Source organism: Mauremys mutica, chromosome 11 (assembly GCF_020497125.1).
Source record: "Mauremys mutica isolate MM-2020 ecotype Southern chromosome 11, ASM2049712v1, whole genome shotgun sequence".
Classification (NCBI taxonomy): Eukaryota; Metazoa; Chordata; order Testudines; family Geoemydidae; genus Mauremys; species Mauremys mutica.
In genome coordinates, this window is record NC_059082.1 from 80,726,845 (window position 1) to 80,746,976 (window position 20,132).

Consider the following 20,132-nt stretch of genomic DNA (forward strand, 5'->3'; position numbering starts at 1 on the left):
CAAATAAATCTGTTAGTCTCTAAGGTGCCACAAGTACTCCTGTTCTTTTTGCTGATACAGACGAACACTGCTACCATTCTGAAACCTGTCCCCATTTAGTGGTGGCTAGGCCAGTTAGAGCAATCTAAATAGTTTAAAGGGGGCTGACTATAAATCAAATTCTTTTGACATCTTATATTAACATTTTGCTGGATATTTGTGTGTGACTTTAGAGCTGCTCATGTGGCTGTTAAAAAATATCAGCTATTTTCAGCATACTATATTTCTTGCTTGGTTTTGCCTCCTTCTGAAATGGAATAAGTTTCCCATCCAAAAAGCAAGCCACAAATGAACATCACCTGGAATTTTTGGCACTGCTGAAGCCAAAAATTTGACAGTCTTAATAGAACTCTGTGTGCGCTTTGCCATCTAGCCAAACACAAAATGAAACATCTCGTGATTATTTCTTGGGTATCTGTCACACAGGTCTCAGTCCAACGGCCAATGAAGTCAATGGAAGCACTTGTATAGATGCTCAGGAAAGTTGGATCAAGCCCGATAAGAATAATGCTGCCAAATCTTAAGGGTAACAATGGAATGTATAACTCTTGGCAACTCGCGCACACATTCATATATAGAATCATAGAATCTCAGGGTTGGAAGGGACCTCAGGAGATCATCTAGTCCAACCCCCTGCTCAAAGCAGGACCAATCCCCAACTAAATCATCTCAGCCAGGGCTTTGTCAAGCCTGACCTTAAAAACCTCTAAGGAAGGAGATTCCACCACCTCCCTAGGGAACCCATTCCAGGGCTTCACCACCCTCCTAGTGAAACAGTGTTTCCTAATATCTAACCTAAACCTCCCCCACTGCAACTTGAGACCATTGCTCCTTGTTCTGTCATTTGGCACCATTGAGAACAGTCTAGATCCATCCTCTTTGACTGACATCCTTTCAGGTAGTTGAAAGCAGCTATCAAATCCCCTCTCATTCTTCTCTTCTGCAGACAAACAATCCCAGTTCCCTCAGCCTCTCCTCATAAGTCATGTGCTCCAGCCCCCTAATCATTTTTGTATACATTATATACAGACACACATACATATATATTAATATTAGCAAAAAGAACAGGAGTACTTGTGGCACCTTAGAGACTAAAAAATTTATTTAAGCATAAGCTTTCATGAGCTAAAACCCACTTCATCAGATGCATGCAGTGAAATATTACTATATTCATATATACATATTATATATGTATTAACACATATATCCACCCACCCATATATGTATTACATGAATGTGCGTGCACACACACACTCTCTCTCTCTGCATATACATTCATTTAAACTGAACTTCCATATTCTGGAAAATTGATTAAAAATTTGTGCCAGATTGTGAAGTGAGTTAGCCAAGGCAGCTATGCAGTAATAGTGCCTATTTGGGCTTGAGGTACCAGGCTTACACACAAAAATTAGGTAACCGCAGGCACAAATGTCTTGGCTCTGTTAAGTGTTTGCTTCTTTCCCTTCAGCGCGCAGCTGTGCTGACCCGTGCATGGCCATCCTTCTGTCCTTACTGTGCCTCGTCCTGCCCTCATTGGACCTGGTAGCATTGCTCTCAGCTCTCGTCTTGAGTAATCTTTTGCACTCCCTCATTGCAAGGACTGGGTCTGTGCCTGGCCCCTGCTTTGGGCTAAAAGGTAGGGCGGAGAGAGCTCAGCTTTCCAAATAGGGATTCCTGAACATTTCCCAATTTCAGACCCATTATGGAAAAGGCCTGTATAGTGCCCTAGAGAACATTAACTTTTCTATAGGTTTTTTGAGCAGCTGAGAAAGGAGTAGTACAATACTGGTTTAGATCAGAAAACCCAAGGGAAATTCATTAACATAACCAATTGGATTGCACTTGGCACTGCAAAGGCATAATACAGATGCTCAATGTACAGAGAGTTTATATGTCACATATGTAGCAAACGAGATGGGTTAATAGACACAGCAGTGCCCTTTCTTGGCAGCTCAGTTGAGCTCCTCTATGCAAGGATTTAATCAACTTCTATCTAACTCCAGCCGACAGTAATTCATAATTCACACACACCATCCACATAGACCATCCTGCAAGGCATATAGCATAGTCAGCACTTCCATTTGGAATGCAGTCAGGAATTATGCTCCATTTGATGAGCTGCTGGGAAATAAATTTCCTGTCACCTCTCGAAGGAGGCTTCATTGTGCAATAATCAGTACCAGCAACCAGATGCCAGGTTTGCCACTAAGCCATCAGTTTAGAAACAAGTGCCTGGGATCATGAGATCATTGCATGTTAACTAATTCTGAGCAAAAGTCCTGGTATATCTTTCCTCTCAAAAGCCAGCAGAGCCTGGGAAATCTCTGGTTTAGCATCTTCTTGGGAGCTGCCTGCTTTCCCTTTAACCTGCATTGGTAGGCTCAAAGTCTTCAGGCAGCCTTTCCAGACCTGCGGTCCCTTTATCACCCAAGAGACTCATGGGAGCTCACCATTTTGAAATGAAACATTGTGGAGACCTCTTCCCTGCATGGTTAATACCCAGATCTTTTCTGAGTGTGGAAGCCACAGTAATACTCGGCAATCGTGACTACACTTTCCTAGATAACATTTATCCTAGAATCACAGCTACTAGAGAAGGAAAAGACCTATTTGATCATCTCCTCCATCTTCCTACCATTATAATAGCCCTACAGTACATTTCCCAGTACTGCGTCCAGTTGAGCTTCCACCATGTCCCTCGGGATTCTACGCTATCAGGACATTTTAAAGATGCAATCCTTATTTGGAATATCATAACTGATTGTTATTTCTGCACATTATTAACATCAGTGTGTTATTTGTTACCAGTAGCACCCATAGTGTGCTAGTGTACATTAGCTAGTGTAAAACCAATTGAGAATTTTATGCAAATGAATGGATCTTTCAACTATTATTTCCCCCAAAGCACTATTTTATGGTTATAAGTTTCATGTAATACTTCAAAAAACCTGCATTACACAGCTAGCATTCATATCTTACATCTGAAGAAGCTCCTGGTACGTCCATTGAATAAAGACTAGTGCTATGGACAATGTTAAGTTTACTTCATGGTGCTGCATTTATCACCAACACTCTGTGTAACAGGAAGCCACGTTCCACTTTCAAATCCATTCCTTAATGTTGTTGCTCATTGAATTAGACGCCCTGAAGGAAGATCACTGTGTCAGATGAACCCAAGATGCTTGGCGCATGTCACAATTGCTAAAATGTCTAAATTGTCTTGTCAGGATACGTTAGTGGAGGAAGTTGAAGTCATTCCTTGGATAGTGAGTGATTGCATGGAATGTGCATTGGTGTTTTATGGCTGGGCAGATGTCAGCAGTGGCAGGTAATGCAATTGAAGGTAGCTCATGTACTTCATCCATGGCTTATAAACAGACCTTATTTTGGTGGGTATAGGAAGTCTGCATGGATAATGGATTGAATCTATACAGTGACACCTGTCAAAAGCAACCACTCCAAGGTCCCACCAAAAACAAGGTGGCCTCCCAATACAACAGGTTGGCAGAATCGTACTCGGAACCGTAGGGCATGCTTTGAGATGGATTTTAAGACAGGAGGTGAGCTCAAAAGGATGCTTTATTGTACAGGTTTTGCTGTGTGTGAGGGGGCTTGATTGGTTCGGTGGCTGCTTTGTGCCACACCCCTAGTATAATCTATCCTTACTACATGCTCATGGAAGATCACATCAATGTAAGGGTTACCCTCCAATGACGCAGACCCAACAGAGAGACTGCACCACCCATTGTCACAGTTTGGGCAGATGGGTCAGACTCACAAGTGGTCTCACTCATTTTCATTTAACCAGCTCTAATGGCCAGGCCGACCTCCTATTTTTATTCCATCTAGAACCATTATCAATTTGAATCCTACATGTTGCAGCCTACGTTTTCAAAGCCATGTCTCCTTTTTGCAATGCAAAGTTGCATGCTCCTGTAATTGCGCCCCCACTTTGCAGATGCAAGACACCTGGGTGCATGCGGTGCAATTTCAAACATCTCTGCCCACCTGGTCTTATACTTGGGTGCATGGAGCTGTCCAGGGTTTGCTCCCACAGAAAACCCACTTACCTCAATGGACGTGGAGCTATGAGGTTTTTTTTCTCCCGCTGACAATAGCTCATCTTAATTAATTAGCCTCTTAGAGTTGATATGGCTACTTTCACCTTTTCATGTTCTGTATGTATATATATCTCCTTACTATATGTTCCATTCTATGCATCTCAAGAAGTGGGCTGTAGCCCACGAAAGCTTATGCTCAAATAAATGTGTTAGTCTCTAAGGTGCCACAAGTACTTCTGTTCTTAGTACATTGCAATGTAATCCCCTTTCCCAGCAATGGATATGTCATCTCACTTTTTGCGACGGGCGATAATGTACAGTGGAGATCACAATCTATGCCCCTACAGAACACTGTGTGATACCATTGTCCTTCTGCAGTAAGAACACAAGGACAGATCTAAACTGATCTCCACACATTCCCATTCTGGATGGTACCTGAGCCAGTGCTATAAAAACTAATGAAGCCTCCTGCCTGTGGAACGGCACGGTCAGTGTAAATAAATTGATGTTTTAGGCGTGAATGGGTTTTGCTGATTGAGTTTATCCTTGAAAATGAACAGCGCATCTGAGTTTCTCCCAACTTCTATAATCCTCAGCGACTGGGCTGCTTAAGGGAACTCAGTCTCCGCTTGCCTCTTCAAGGCACTTTCCCCGGATACATCCATGTCCAGTTGACGTGTTTGCTCTCCATTAGTTGGGGGACAGAGGTTTTTGAACCACAGCTCCCACATCTCTGGGGTGCCCTTGACAAATCAGAAAGACTGCCCAAGTGTGGGGTAAACCTAATGGTTCATTAAATCCTCCCCCCCATTCTGGACCCTTTGTGCTAGGTAAAAGTACCAGAGCAGTGTGAAGGGGTCCTAAGAGGCTTGGTTCTGCCTGGGGGAAGGATACCCTTGGGTGCCGGCACTGTAGGAGACAGGCATTGGGCTGCCTTCCAAGGATGCCCTGGTAAGGCCTGGGGCCAGGAAGGGTGTGGCAGCAGTGCAGCACTGTGCAGATTCCCAGGGATATTGCAGCCCTGGGAGGCTCCCATAACCTACACAGCCCACCCCCCACCCTATGGCTGTGTATATTATGCTGGGCAACTCTCCAGCCCCCAGAGTAGTCCAAGACTATGAAGGTGCAAAACTGACTTAAAGTCACCTTCCCTCCCTCTGGTTCTGGGTTGAGAGTTCTGTGCTACCGCCCAGTCTCTCACCCATGAAGCGCTATAGAAATGGCTGTAAATATAGTTTGGGTAAATCTAACCATGGTTTTTCTGGATCACCCATCACTGTAATATGTGAGTGCTGGATCTGATGTTGAGGAATGAAGGCGTTTCACTTTTATGTGTCTGCTTAGGAGTCTGTTTTAATGTGGACAGTAGCTAATACCCCTAGGAATTGTCGTGACCATTGAAAGAAGGATGGACTCAAACAAGAAAACCTTGTCCTGGGACAAAAAACAACAACAGACAACCCACAAACCCAAAACAAGATGTTTTGCCTCACATAAAATTAAGTGGTTTAAAAACAATTGATTGAGAGACTACGTTTTATTAGCCTGCTCAGAGAGGAGAAAACAAAGATGAGGAGCCATTAATATCGCAATCTATATGTTCCATTATTCATCAAGTGCTTTTGTTTTCTGTGTGTGTAACTGATCTCTGTGTGGATTTGCAATGCATTTCTCTCTCTCGGCTTGTCCCACCTTGGCAACATTTCATTTTGCACTTCTTCCCACTGCAGGGGCCTCGCAGGTTACTCCACTAATTGGGTTTGTGTAATGAAAGTCACTAAAAATCGCTTTCATGTGGTATGTTGTCACAGATCTTATTAAACCATTAGATTTGTTTCCAGAAACACTGCACTAGGTAAATGACACTGCTCTTGCATTATTTAACCTGCCCACACACCCTAGGGCTTTAAAGAGACACTCAAGATACTACAGAGCTGTCATCACACACAAGTGTATGTGGGTGTCAAAGTTCAGGGCACCTGCACCTGTATTCCCCCTCCGTGGTCCATCAAGGGCACCCACTTCCTGACTATCACCTCTCTTGGGTGGAGAGCCACAACTCTCTCCCTTCCCACCAGGATTTTTCCATGCTGCACAGTTCCCTGCCTAATGCTGTGATATCCCCAGCAAGCCAGACTGCCTAAAAGGCCAGCGTCCACCCTTTGGTTTCTCTCGGAAGGCCACGAAGAATGCAATCGCCCAGTTACAAGTTACCACACTGCTCTTTCTAAGCAAGCACATGTGTTCTTAAGGTGAAAGCATTAAAGAGGAAACATATTAAAAACAATAAAAGAACCTACACACACGCTAACAAGCTTAGCAGAGATCGTCCCCAACTCCAGCCTCAAGCTGTGGCAGGTATCAGTTCTTCCAGATTCACAACTGGGTTTGTCCCTGGAGTTACAAGTTCAGAACCACAACCCAGAGTAGGCAGACCAGCCTGTTTCTTTATACAGCTCAGGGTTTCCATCTGCAGCTTCTAGGAACAGGTAATCAGCAGACAATCACCCTCTCCTCAGGGCATAGCTTCAAAAGGCTGAGTTTTTGCATAACCGGAGGTGGGAAATTGGCATTATCTTCTCCTTAGGAATTCCCTGGAAAACCCATGCCACACTTATTGCCCCAAAAGTCCATACTTGTCTGACACAATTTCATTATACTCCTTTGAATGCCCAGGCCTCACATCACTTCTCCCTCTAGAGAGGATACACACAATCCCAGCCCACAATAACACATACCCTTTGCATTGAATGCAGTATGGTTTTCTGAGGATATTGCAGGAAGTTGCCATATCTGTCACACTGTGATCAATTTATGGCAGAAGACAGAGTTTTTAAAATCTCTACACCTGTAGGCATCTAGTCTGGCTTTTTTACAAGTCTAACCAGAGGTGGTGCCTTGTTGTTTTGCACCCAGAGCAGATCAGGACCCAGATGAGAGAGACAGTCTGCTTCTTTCCTTGCGCCAGGGGGATGTAATCTATGCCCACCACATATCAGGTGCAGATTACATCCCCTGGTGCACCTGCTCAGATGTGCTGGTCAGCACATTTGGAAGGGAACCAAGTTTCCACTCATTCCAGGGTACTAAATCCCTGAGTGGCTGCTTTCTCTTCTAATGCAGGTCGCCTGGATAGGGGAATAAGACCTTAGTTGCCCTTTCTTCCCTGAAAGGATATGGAGCCACCATCCCAACTTGACTCTTCATAGGTCCAAGATCCTGATCCCCTGGAAAATTCATCTCATTTTGGATAGAAGTTGGTGCTGTTTGCAGAGATGAAAGAACAATCATTAGGCCTTTTCTTCAAATTCAGGACCTGCTTGTATCAGCACAAGGAAGGCAAAGCCTTTGGTGGCACCGTCATTTCCCCATCGCTGGAGAAAGAAGTTTCCTTAGTATAGCTTTGCTGCAGAAGGGTTAGGAGCAATCAGGGATGTCTCTATGTATTTTGCCGCCCCAAGCACGGCAGTCAGGCAGCTTTTGGCGGCTTGCCTGCGGGAGGTCGGCTGGTCCCGCGCCTTCGGTGTACCCGCCACCAAATTGCCACCAAAGCCGCGGGACTGGCCGACCTCCTGCAGGCATGCCACCGAAGGCAGCCTGACTGTCACCCTCAGAGCGACCGGCAGGCCGCCCCCCACAGCTCGCCACCCCAGGCACATGCTTGGTGCGCTGGTGCCTGGAGCCGCCCCTGGGAGCAATTAACAGTATTGCAGCAAAGAGGTAAAAACCTGTTGCTAGTTAAAGCACTGGATTCACCCCCTGTTATTTTTCTCAAGTGGCAGAGGGAAATACAGTCCAGTGGACAAAGCAAGCAATTGAGAGCCAGAATCTCCTGAGTTCTAGTCTTAGATTTCTCCTGATTTGGTGGGTGGATTTGGACAGGTCACATCAACCCCCGTTCAGCAAGCACATGCCTAACTTTAAGCAGTGACTTCATTTCAATAGGGCTAATTGCATGCTTAAAGTTAGTCATGTATTTAAGAGTCTTGCTGAATCGGGGCCCGAGGGCCTGATTTTCTTCCAGGCCTCAACCCAGCTTCCATTTTCATGGGCTCATGTTTAAACGTGCTGACAGCCGCACCTGTATTTTTGCTTCCACAATGAACTGCTTGGCAAATACTAGTAACCAGGCACTGCACTGCTGATTTGCAAGTGTACATACCACGGTGATATAGCTAACTATTAATAGTTGTGCTTGCTTATTCATTTCAGACGCAAAACTTTGTGGGAAAGTTGCTTGCAGGAACAAAAGTGAGACTGTAGTTGAAAGTCAAGCCCTTAATCTCTTGTTTCCGTTTTTCCATTGCTATCCATCAGGATAGTAATACCCATTTGCCTACTTTAGGGGGATCTAAAGGGTTAAGTAGTTAATATTTGTACAGTTCTTTCAATATATTATGTTTTAAGATAGGTAGACACACAGAGAGATAGACAATAGGTGATTAGGTTGGATGTACCTGATATGATAGGTCCCAAATTCTGGAATTAATTCCCAGAAGCACTCTCTTTTTGAAGACACTGGCACAGCAGGCAGAAGCAGGAAAATGAATGTTTGAACTTTAACTTTCCCCAGTATCACCCTATTTACTGTATGGCGAAGCAGTGTGTATCTTTCACTGTTCACATTTAAATGTCAAAGTATCAGCATGTCTGAATCCCACATTCTCAGATGGAAATGGTTGATTTTTAAATACAAAAGGCACACGGGAATGTAATATACATATTACTTGGTGTCAGAGTCTAACCTTTAAGAGATGTACTTTGAAAGCACGGCTTAGGATGAAGCCAGAGAGTTTAATGAAACAACAATTTACTATTCTATAGCACCTTCATCCCAAATGATTTCAAGCCACTTTGCAAAGTGACATAAACCAGCACAGTTCAGACCCTCTATAATTTGATACTGATAACGAACATGATATAATGAACGTAAAATGAACATTTATGCTTCTATACCTTGAGGCTTTCCTGTTCCTAGGACTAAAAAAAAGTAATGAAGGGATCAGATACAATCTAAAAAACTATCCGGCCCTTTGCTTGTACTCACATTTCTCCCTTCGAAAGAACAAAGCAATAAACCCCCTCCATTCTCCAAGAAGCACTCTGCATGCATTATTTAAAATGCCATTTTTCAAAACCCAAGTAAATGCAGAGCACTTTAACTCTCCAATAAGAGATGTGTGTCCTGGAGGAGGCAGACTCCATTTAGTAGCACATCAGTCTGGGGAAACTTTCTCCTTTGGGCCTTTCATAGGCATGAAATGCAGTCCTGGCCTTGGGCCCTGCGAATTAGCGGCCCGGGCATGAGGACCCGCTCCCCACAGTCTGTGGAAGGTCTAGGTTCTAATAGCCTGTACTGTGCAGCTAGACCTGCTCTTTTACCCACAACAGTTTTCCTATCTCACCCCTTTACGTCCCCTCTGGGTCTCCCAGTCTCGACACTGGTGGATCAGGATCTCCCTGCCTGGAGAGCATTCTTCGCCGTTCTGAGCTTCCTTTCCTGCTCTGACTCTCCTTCTCACTCCCTGCCATCTCTTCTCCCCACCTCTTTCCCCAGCTGGGCCCTCCCAGCACTGCAAACTGGCTTCTTTTCTACCGGAATCACCTAATTTCTCACAGACCAGGCTCATCTGGTAATCAGGGTTTCTTTAGCCCCAGGCTCTCTAGCCCAAGGGCAAGCCACCCTGTGACAGCTGTACACAGCAAGGCCCAAGGTCCCGGGAGCCTGCACAGAGGCGTCAGGGGGAGTCTTGCTCTTCCACATGCATGTGTAGGCCAAGTCACAGTCTAGCCTGTAGCAAAATGCAAGAAAGCTTGCACCTCACTTCGCTTTGTTTCTGCAAACCTTTTCCACACCTACAATTCCATTATCTGAAGCGGGTCGCCCATTCTCTAGTGCAGCTTCAGCGAGGATATCTGAGAACCCTGTCCTCATACAACGGGTCTAAAACGTCGTTAAAAACCTCAATTCCTTCCCAGCAGCGGGGCTAGACAAATGGTTCCCTTTGTTAATTTCCCATTATTTCCCTAGGAAGGTCCAGTTTTGCAGCACCATCATTTCTTCTTTATGAAGATGTTTGAAATCTCTACATCCCTTCAGGCAATTGCTGTGCAAGAGGCATTGAAAACAGTAGCATGTGCTGCGTGTGCGCCGAAGGAAAAGACAAATGGTGACTTGCCAGACATGTATTCCCCTAGGCTACCCACTCAATGAGCACAATTAAAGTGATTCAGGAAGCAGGGCAGCGTTCGCCTCTTTCAAATGGATCACCATGCGAGAAGATTGGACAAGGCCCATGGAGAACTGCTGATGCGGAATTGGTTTTATGTGCCTTTAACTCTCAGTCATTTTTATTGTCTCAGGATCCCATCATTCCCAGGACAATGCCGATGGGAGAGGATGACACCAGGCGGAGTTTGTTACGTGACGTCACAGCACAGAGTGACCAATATCATCTCAGAAAAAAGGAGGGTTTTCATCGCCCAGGGGTAGAATGGAAAGCTACACAGAGAGGTGGGTATTGCCCAAGGTATCCTACTCTGTCTCCATTGAAAAATACCTTTCTGTCCTTTGTTTTAAGAAATTCTCTCTTCCTTTTGGTTATGGTGCCCAAATTGAGTTCTGATTGCATTAGAAAGTGTTCTTTGGTCTTTCGTTTCTTTTTTGTCAGCTGGGTTCAGGTAATATAAGATCCCAGTGCTGTTGAGGGCCAGGTTAGTTGGGATAGGTGTTCTACAAGCTTCTCCCATACAGCTCACCTAATACTCATCAACACTTCCTACTATCCCAGTCCAACACATTCAACACTTCCTGCTACCCCAGTCCCGGGCCATCATTCAGTTTTGCTCCTGTACTTCATCTCCATGCTTGTTGAATCATGGTGTCCCTCTACATTCATCTCTGCCAACGCACCTTCCTCATGACCTAGGAGGAAGGGGTGGTTAAAGCACAGGCCTGAACATTTGGAGATCTGGGTTCTAGCTCTGACTTCCTGTGCAACCTTGGGCAGGTCACGTCTGTGACTATTGCTCTGTGCCTCAGTTTCCCCATCAGTAAAATAGGGATAACAATACTGCCCTACCTCCCTGTGTTGTTGTGAGGTTTCATTCATTAATGTTGGCAAAGTGCTTTGAGATCCTCAGATGGAAGGCTCTATTGGTTGTTCTATGCAATGCTGCTACTTTTCCAGTCCTGGCTCTTCACTACTCAGAGACAGTTAGCTGTGTTGAATTGTAACTAACACGGTGGTGATGTAAATAGAACAATCTGTTGCTTGAATTGTCAGCTGTGTTTGAACTTGGGGACCTTCAGTGCTGCAAGCATAAGTCTCTACCATTCGAGATAACTTGAGGAGTAACTCCCTTAGCTGTAGTTCTGGTAAGCAGTTCCCCTTATATGTAGCCCAACTATTAAAGGAAGACAAAGAGTGCAATAAATTCCCATTCTGGATTAACTTAATCTAATATCTCCTCCATATAATCTCAATCATGCTGGAACCCAGGAGACTAATGGCGAAAGCCTTGTGCGCTAACCCAGTGAATTGGCTTCTCTGTCCACCACGAATCCCCAGAAAGTGCTCCTTTAACAATTTGTCGATGTCTCTGTGGAATAAATAACTGTTCTATTAAATCACGATGAAATACTCATTTGATACCCTTCATTAGAGCAAAACTCTCTGGCATAGAGAGGTGAAGAATGGGCAAATTAATCTACTAATTGCATTACATTCCGTCCTCTGGCTTCGAAATGCATCCTTTACAGTTGTAATCGGTACAAGAGCTTGTGAAGGACAAATGGAAACGGTACCTGGCTGTGTAATATTTGGGTGGAGTTTTATTCCAGTGGCAGTGTGGGAGAGGACTGGTAGAATTTATTGGTGAAATAGCATCACATTGCTGAAATGCAGTTGTCCGCTCAATGGCAGGTTTCTGATTTTGGAGCAACAAGACACAATATAAGCTGATTGGCAGTGTCACTTTCTGGATAGTCTTTAAAATATGGCTGTTGGGCAGCGATCAGCTAACAACATGATTTGCAAAAATGAGTTGTTATTTATCTAGATTTATGGGATTTCAAAGTCAGGACTTTTAACTCAAAATACTCAGATCCAAAATCAAAATAATGAAGGTTGCTACCCGGCACATTGGCTTAAGTCCACCTTAAAGGAAGCCAGCTATATGCATTATGTAAGAGCCACACATGCATTTAACAGTTTGTGGCCAAATCGATATATTTACTAGGGTTTTTTAAATGAATAACTGTAATATGGCATGGCCTGGGCCATTTAGTGCATGTTCAGTAAATTGCTTTATGGACAGGATATAAGCAGTTGTGCCACACGTTATGAATTTCCAATAGGAGCAGTGACCCTAGAAAGATGGATTAGCTCAGGTTTATTTCCCACGTATTGCTCTTATAAATGAGCACCACAACCTGAAGACAGCTACCATCTTTTCAAGTTATTCCGCAGATGTCCCTTCTCTGCAAGTTGCGATTTAAGACAGGCCAACGTTAATTCTACTATCCGGCTGTCCAAACACTATGTCATTCCAGGCAGTACCACACTGTGGGGATACATGTATTTTAGGGCTTTCGCGAGCACCCATCACCAGTGTATCTAAGTGTTTACAGCACCCCTGGAGCAGGGGATGTTCCGATCCAGCCTTCTTGTACTATAGAAACCTGTTCAGACTCCACTGGTTGGATAGCCACTCCGTGCTGTTCAGTTCAGATCCCTCCCTCCTTTGCAGCTTTATGCAGCAATAACATGCCTTGTATCTTCAGCCCCAAGAGAAGAAGAGGTCTCCCTTCCTGGAGATCTCTCTGACACTGGGCTCAGCTGCTCCCCTCTCTTGCATGTCTTTCCTGTGCCCTTTTTTTTTTATCAGTCCTCAGCTGACAGCTAATTAATCCTTTAGCTCACTCAGCTTGTTATCCTGATTACCCAATTACATTTCATTCCCCAATCAGCCCTCTCTGGGGAAGTTAATTAGTATCATAGAGTATAGGCTCACCTGTTAACTCCCAAATACTCTGTCACAATCCCCCTTTTACAGGTGGAGAACTAAGGCACAGAGAGATTAATGTCCTCATTTTCAGAGGTTCTGAAAATGTCTCATTAACTTTAGCAGGATCTAGAGGTTCTTGGCATCTTTGAAAATCAGGTCCTAAGTAGAGTTATTTGGAAGATTTTGGACTAAACATTTTTTTCAAAGCTGAAACTTTTCACAGGAAAGGACCAGATTGCAACAAATTTCTCGCTTATCTTTAAAAAAAAAAGTTTTGAAATGGTTCATAAGTCCTGTTTTGGCCTTTTTTGAAGTGAAAAGTTGTGTTTTTCAAGTCAGCATGATTTAGAGTTTTGAAATGTAAGTTAATATGTAGTAAAAACAGGAAACGTTCAAAATCTAAATGAAACATTTTGATATTAGCAAAACAAAATCTTTCAAATCATTCAATTCTTTCAATTACTTTTTTAAAAACATTTTTTGATTCATAACAATTTTGGAAATTTCAACTTTTCATCCTGATTCTCGATGGGAAAAATTTTCAAAATCTCAAAAACGTTGGTAGGACAGGAAAACCATTTCCCGCCCAACTCTAGGCATAAGAAACTTGCCCCAGGTCACACAGGAAAGAAGTGGCAGAGCCATAAAGTCACCCCAAATCTCTTGAATTCCAGTCTGGGCCTGAAAAACAAGGCCATCCTTCCATTCAGTCTTTTCTGTAACCAACACCATAAAACATGACAGCAGATACCACTTCATAGGCCGGTGGCTATGACTATCGAAGGGATGATTAGAAAAGTCATTTGGATAAACAATGACTGTTAGTCAAGATGAAACATTTTAATGGAAAAAAATCTCTTTCAATGACATTTTCCAGTTTTTCAACCAATTGGCATTTTTTTTACTAGTTTTTTTCATTTCTTTTTATCCCTAAACATTTTTTAAAAACCTAGTTTGGGGGTAGCGGAGAGGCAGGGATGGGCTGGAAAAAAAATTGGGGAAATTTCAACAAACACAAAAACCTGGAACATTTCACAACTTCCCACAAAATTAATTGGTATTTTGCAGCGTCTCTCTATTGAAAAGGACTTTGGAAGAAATCTCTCTACAGGGGGGCCGCATGTATGGCTTGTCTAGGGGTTGGAACGCAGAAGTAAGAGTTAGAAGGAAATCTCTTACATCAGGGGGATTATCAGATGGCTGGTTAAGCTGGCTTTTTGGGCCCTTTGGGCCATCAGAACAGTAAAGAGGAGCTGTGTATGGGTTGAGAATCTGGCCAAAGGATTTCTGAGCAACACTCTTAGGGATGGATGTCTTGGCAGGATTGCTCTGGGTGGTAAGATCATGATTATTTTTATTAGTCATTAACAGTCATTGACCAGGACTCCATTGCACTAGATGATGTAGGAACACAGACTGACTATAAAGACAGCTCCTACCCCACTGAGGTCCTTGCTATTCCTTCAGATTCTGCACTGTTGAAATGTGGCTGGTTCTGGTTCAACCCTTCAGCCTGAAGGAATGGAGAGCAGCAACCCATTGGGCTTTGTCCTGCCGTGAGCGCAGAAGAACAGAGTTGACGAGATCTCTCTCTCCTTTGTGTTTGACCAAGAAGAGGTTTCTAAGGCTATGTCTACGCTGAGAGCACAACCACTTTGCGTGTAGCTATATGCCACAGTGAAAAGCTCCGGCAGCGGGGAAAGGCTCCGGCAGCAAACCATTCCCTGAGGCAAGGAAAGGCTCTAGCAGGGGGGAGGCAGTGGGACACTATACTGCTAAAAAGATCAGTGGAGATGTGGGAGGCACAACTTGTATGTGTAGAGAGCTCTGTAGGGGGCGTAACCTGGGGTTCAGGTGTGTAGCACACTCGACTGCTCCACTCACTGAAGCAGAGTCTCACTGCTATTGATACCTGTGCTCGCTGGGTGTGCAGTGTCTGTACTCCATACACTGCCATAAAGGTAAACGTACCTTTAAAGGGAAAGATGTATCTGTCGGGATTATATACTTAATACAATGAAAGACCTTTACGGGCAGACTGAACGGCTGCTGCTACCTATAACTGTTAGAGGAAATAGCATAAATAATGCAAAATTAGGTCTCATTATTTAATCACCAGCCCTGATTAGGTATAATCTCACTGACATTACCAGTTAGAAAATGGCACCTTTAGGCTAAACTCTGCCATTATCTAGCCTATTACCACGAGATTTCATTAACAAAATCGTATTGCTGGGGAATAGTTTCTCTTTTATGCAAAGACAATAATTTGTTCTACTGAATAATTTCATTTATTTTAGGTCATTTTCCAATGCAGATGTTTGGATCTTTTGTTCTGTGGAGGCATCACATACAAAAAAAGGATGAGAGAGTCCTGTGGCACCTTTAAGACTAACAGATGTATTGGAGCATAAGCTTTCGTGGGTGAATACCCACTTTGTCAGACGCATGTTAAAAAAAGGATGGGATCTTGTAATCGAAGACTGCATCATAATGCACACGCACAAGCGGGCCGAATTCAAGTTGCACAGGCAACCTTAATACAGGCAGGTCACAGAGTTGGCCTCCCACAGTGCCCCCTGGGGGGTGTAGCCCTCCAGCCCAGTCTGCAGAAGTCATGCCTTTCTGGGGTTGTCAGGTCAAAAGGACAATTAAGCACAAATGAACGAATTTAAGGTTGTGATGATACTCTCTTCCTTCCGGGAGTCTCTAAGGGTACGTCTAACACCGAGTCTCCAAGACTGAGCCAGCTGAGTCCGCTCCCGAGGCTCAGAATTGAAGTGTAGACATTCAGGCTCAGGCTGGAGCCTTGGCTCCGAAACCTTCTCCACTTGTGGGGTGCCAGAGTCCAAGCTGCAGCCTGAGCTGAACATCTACACTGCAAGTTTATAGACCCACAGTCCAAGCCCCAAAAGCCCAAGTCAGCTCACCTGGGCTCTGTTATCACTGTGTAGACGTAGCCTGCAGGGCCATGCCCTCGTTCCGTGCCTCTTTCAGTGTCTATTACAGTCTGTGGAGCTGGTTCAGCATCAGAAGTCTCAGGAAAGGGACCAAGGGGCAGTGGTCACCTGAGCAGTTCCAGCCTTCTGCCAACTCCTCCCCGGGAGCCAAGAACTAAAGGCCAGTTCTCTCCCCAGCCTACCATCCACTGAGCTGGGCTGCTGCCTTTTACCTCCTCCCTCCAAGCCAGACAGGGTGGGGCTCTCTAGCTCAGAGCAGAGCCTTAACCCTCACCTAGCCGGCGCATTTCCTAACTTCTGAGAGGAACCTCCATAGCCCTAATGTTCTCTTTATGTAGTTTGGGGGATGTTGTTTCTTTTTCTTTTCTTTTTTACATACAGACTGAAAAATATGAAATTTCCTCATATGAAACCATATTGACCCTCAGTTTGGGTCAACTTCTGGATTGGGCCTTCAGATCCACAGCAGAACTCTACTGATTGAGCTAACAAAGTAACTGGTAGCAATAGTAGGCTGTTATCTTCTATGTGGACCAATCCTGGGAGGGGCTGAGGCACACACTTTGCCAGTGGGTTTCACAATATTGCTGACAATGGAGTAATGCAGAGACTCAGGACTCCTGGTTCCATTCCAGGTTCTCCAAGGGAATGTTATCTCATGGTTATAGACACTTCTTCCCCTGTGCCCTTACCCTGAGCCCATTCTCTTTTCCTCTTATAGACTCCCCAAGCCTACTCACTGGCTCCTTTCACCCCCTCACTCCTACTCCCCATCTCCTCTGCCCCATCTAACCCCACAGCTTCTGCCCCTCTCCCCCTCTGTGCCTAACCCCCCTCCCAAACTCTGGCACTTGCACCTGTACACCCTCCCTGTCACCTCCCTGGCCCTTGCTTCTTTGCCCCTCTGGCTCCTGCAACCCCTTGCTTCAATTTGTCCCATCCCCTCTCCACTTCCTCACCCCTCTGCATTGAAATCATAGCACTCCCTTCTTTTCCTTCACTGCCTGGGTGCCAGCGTGGGAGCATTGTGAGCACAGGCGAGATAAAGCCCTTGCTCTGTGTTCTGGTGCCTGACAGCACAAGCACTCCCCATAGGACATAAGGAGCAATTGCAGGGAAAATCCTGCTCAGCCCCTGCAGCCCTGGACTGGAGCATGCTCAGTGCAGATGGAATCTTCAGAGAATTTCACGGTCAGTCTCTAATAAATCTCTACTGAGCATGTGGGAACTGAGATTTTCCAGAGGCTCGTAACGTAGCCAAATTTGGGCAAATTTTCATGGGGACAGCAAAAGGCACATCCCTGACATCAGGGGATCCTCATGCCATATGTCAAGACACTGCTCCAAAGTGTGGAGGTGCTAGAACAGCTCAGTGGAAAAAAGAGGTTCTATGATTTTTTTTTTAACATGGGCAGAACAATGTTTGTTTTTACCCTAACCTCATTCTTGGAAATGGCTGAGCCATTTTAGCTAAAATTTTCAGGGGGGAGGGAAATGAGACCCAGCATGGGAAATTTCAGCCCAAACAGTTAAAGTTTGGCAAAGTTATAAGTAACTGAGAACAAGGTCTTATAATGGAAATACCTTTAACTATAGGGAACATTACCAGATCGGCCTATAATTATTGTTCCATAACCCCGTGGCTCATTAAGGCACTCAGAGACCACATGACAAGATGGATAGATACATCAACACCCATGGATGCTTCGTAGTAACCTCAGAAGGGCCTGCACATGAAAGCAAATTGGGGGGAAATTGTTCTCTGATGAATGGGGAACAAAATGAGAGCCCTGCAACAATGCGAAACCCTGAGTCACTGTTTTGACAAAGCTCATGTGATCCCTGGGGGGAGAGGAAAAAAATCTCCAATCCACAGAAATGCATAAACCAAATACGTCATGCAGCCAATAATTGCAGGCAAGAGCAGTCTGTTTTTAAAGACATTGTTCTTCCCCTCAGTCATGTGTATTTGCTCTTCACCCATCACTGGGATTTGTTTTCTTTTCCTCCTCTTTTCATTTAATTAATGTACTTATTTATTTCAGCCTGGCCCAAAGCTTTGCAGCTATCAAAGAGAGCACAGTGCCTTCCAGTTAGTAAAGTGGATTACCTCCCACATCAGATGTTTGCACATGTAAAGGCTTGGAGGTCAGTGGATGTTATTAATTCACAGATTCCCTGTTTACTTGTTCTGACGGGGTTAGAGCCAATAACTTAGGGAGTCAGAGAGATCTAGCAATCACATTATAGCAAGGCAGTATAAATATTTTTATATACCGCAAATATGTGTATATTTTTCTCACTTTTTTCCAAATGTAGAAAAAAATCCATTGTATTATATATGCAGACACATCCAAGATAGATAGATAGATTAGATAAGATAGCAAAACTTAAAAAGTTTTAAGCAATAATGACTAAGCTGAGACAGTCCATCGTAAGACAAGCTCGATCTGTCTGGCTCATACAAACTCAAATTATCTAAACCCTGCCAAACTATGACTCAGCTTTTCAGTGTGTGGCCACCTTGGAGACATTACATGTTAATTACCACTTTGAAATTGACTGCAGGCATATGTACGTTAAGAACTTTTGTCTAAGTCACTTGGCTCAGCTCTGCACTCACACCGCGAAGAAAGAGATGGATGGTTTCAAAGACTGTTCCTTCAACAGTGCGCGAAGCAAGCATTTCCCTGCAGAGCTTGTGAGCATCAGAAATGACCCACAGAAATTTTCTGTCACTGCTGAGGGGTCTAAGTGAAAGGGACAAGAGCCATTCACTGCAACGAAACTGTGATATTTAGTATTTTTCTTAAAGCACCAGCTGCCGGAATCAAGGGATTACACGAGAATCTCAGCTTTCATTGTTAATAAACAAAAAGAAAAAAGATCAGGTTCAGAAATCAGAAGGCAAGAAAAAAGAACCCAACATTAAAAAAAACAAAACAAAAATATATATTTTTAAGCAAGTTCTCATGATTTTTAAACCAGTCCCATAATCTTTGGGTGATCGACTCATGATTGTGAAATGCTTGAGCATGGCCAGGCTACAGTTTGCATTATGGGTGGGCTTGCAGGTGACTGAAAGCCGAGACATGACAGGTGGAGGAAACAAACACATGGACAGGGGGAGACATGCCAAAGGTTACAGGATGTTTTAGCACAGACCAGCTGGGTACACAAGTCACAGCCAATCTGTTGCAATGGCCACAGTGACTGCACCTGGCCACGTGCCTAGCTTTTACCAGAAGGCAGTTTTGTAGCTGCATTATGGAAGAGGTGGATTGTAAGAAGGGACTTGATGGAGGATCCGAGATGGCAGTAAAACACTCTCCACCCTTCCTGGAGCCTAATGTCTTATAAATGTTTAGGCTTAAAACTCAAACTGCTCCTTGCCTCCTATTACTGTGGGTCCCATCCAACTCCCACAGAAATCACTGGCAGTCTCCATTTACTTTAACAGGAGTTTGATCATTTGTTAACTTTTGTGTCTGTTTTCCTCATCTCCCCTCTCCCACCCACCCAGCAAAGTGCAGCCTGTGGCTGAACATCGTAAAGCAGCAAATCTGATATTATCTCATCTAGCAGCTAAACAAGCAGTTGGATTAATCTGTTTGCAACAAATCTTGTTTTCTGGAGTGAGGGGGAAATCTCAGTTCAGTTTTTCCTAGTGTGAATTCTGAAATAAACCTTGAATGACTCTTACTCTGCCAGCATTAGCAATAACTGTAGCTCTGGCTTTCCAGAGAAGAAACTAGGCCTTGGAAGAATGTAACAGAATTTTGGATTTGCTACAGCCATTGAATCACTGAACTTGTCACTAGTTTAATCACCTCCTGGGGCTTTGGATTGATTATAGACATAGAGCCCAATGCAAATGACTATATCTGTGGCTTTCTGACCCTCTCGCCACTTCTGAAGTGCATAGATGCAGCTGCAGAATCAAAACCCCGTCCCTCCGAGGTTGCTAGTGGTGGCGCTGCCAGGGAAGAGGAGAGCCAACATATTTTTGGCCAATCAGAATTGCTATTGATCATGTAACCAGGGGGGTTCAGTGGGTGGCAGG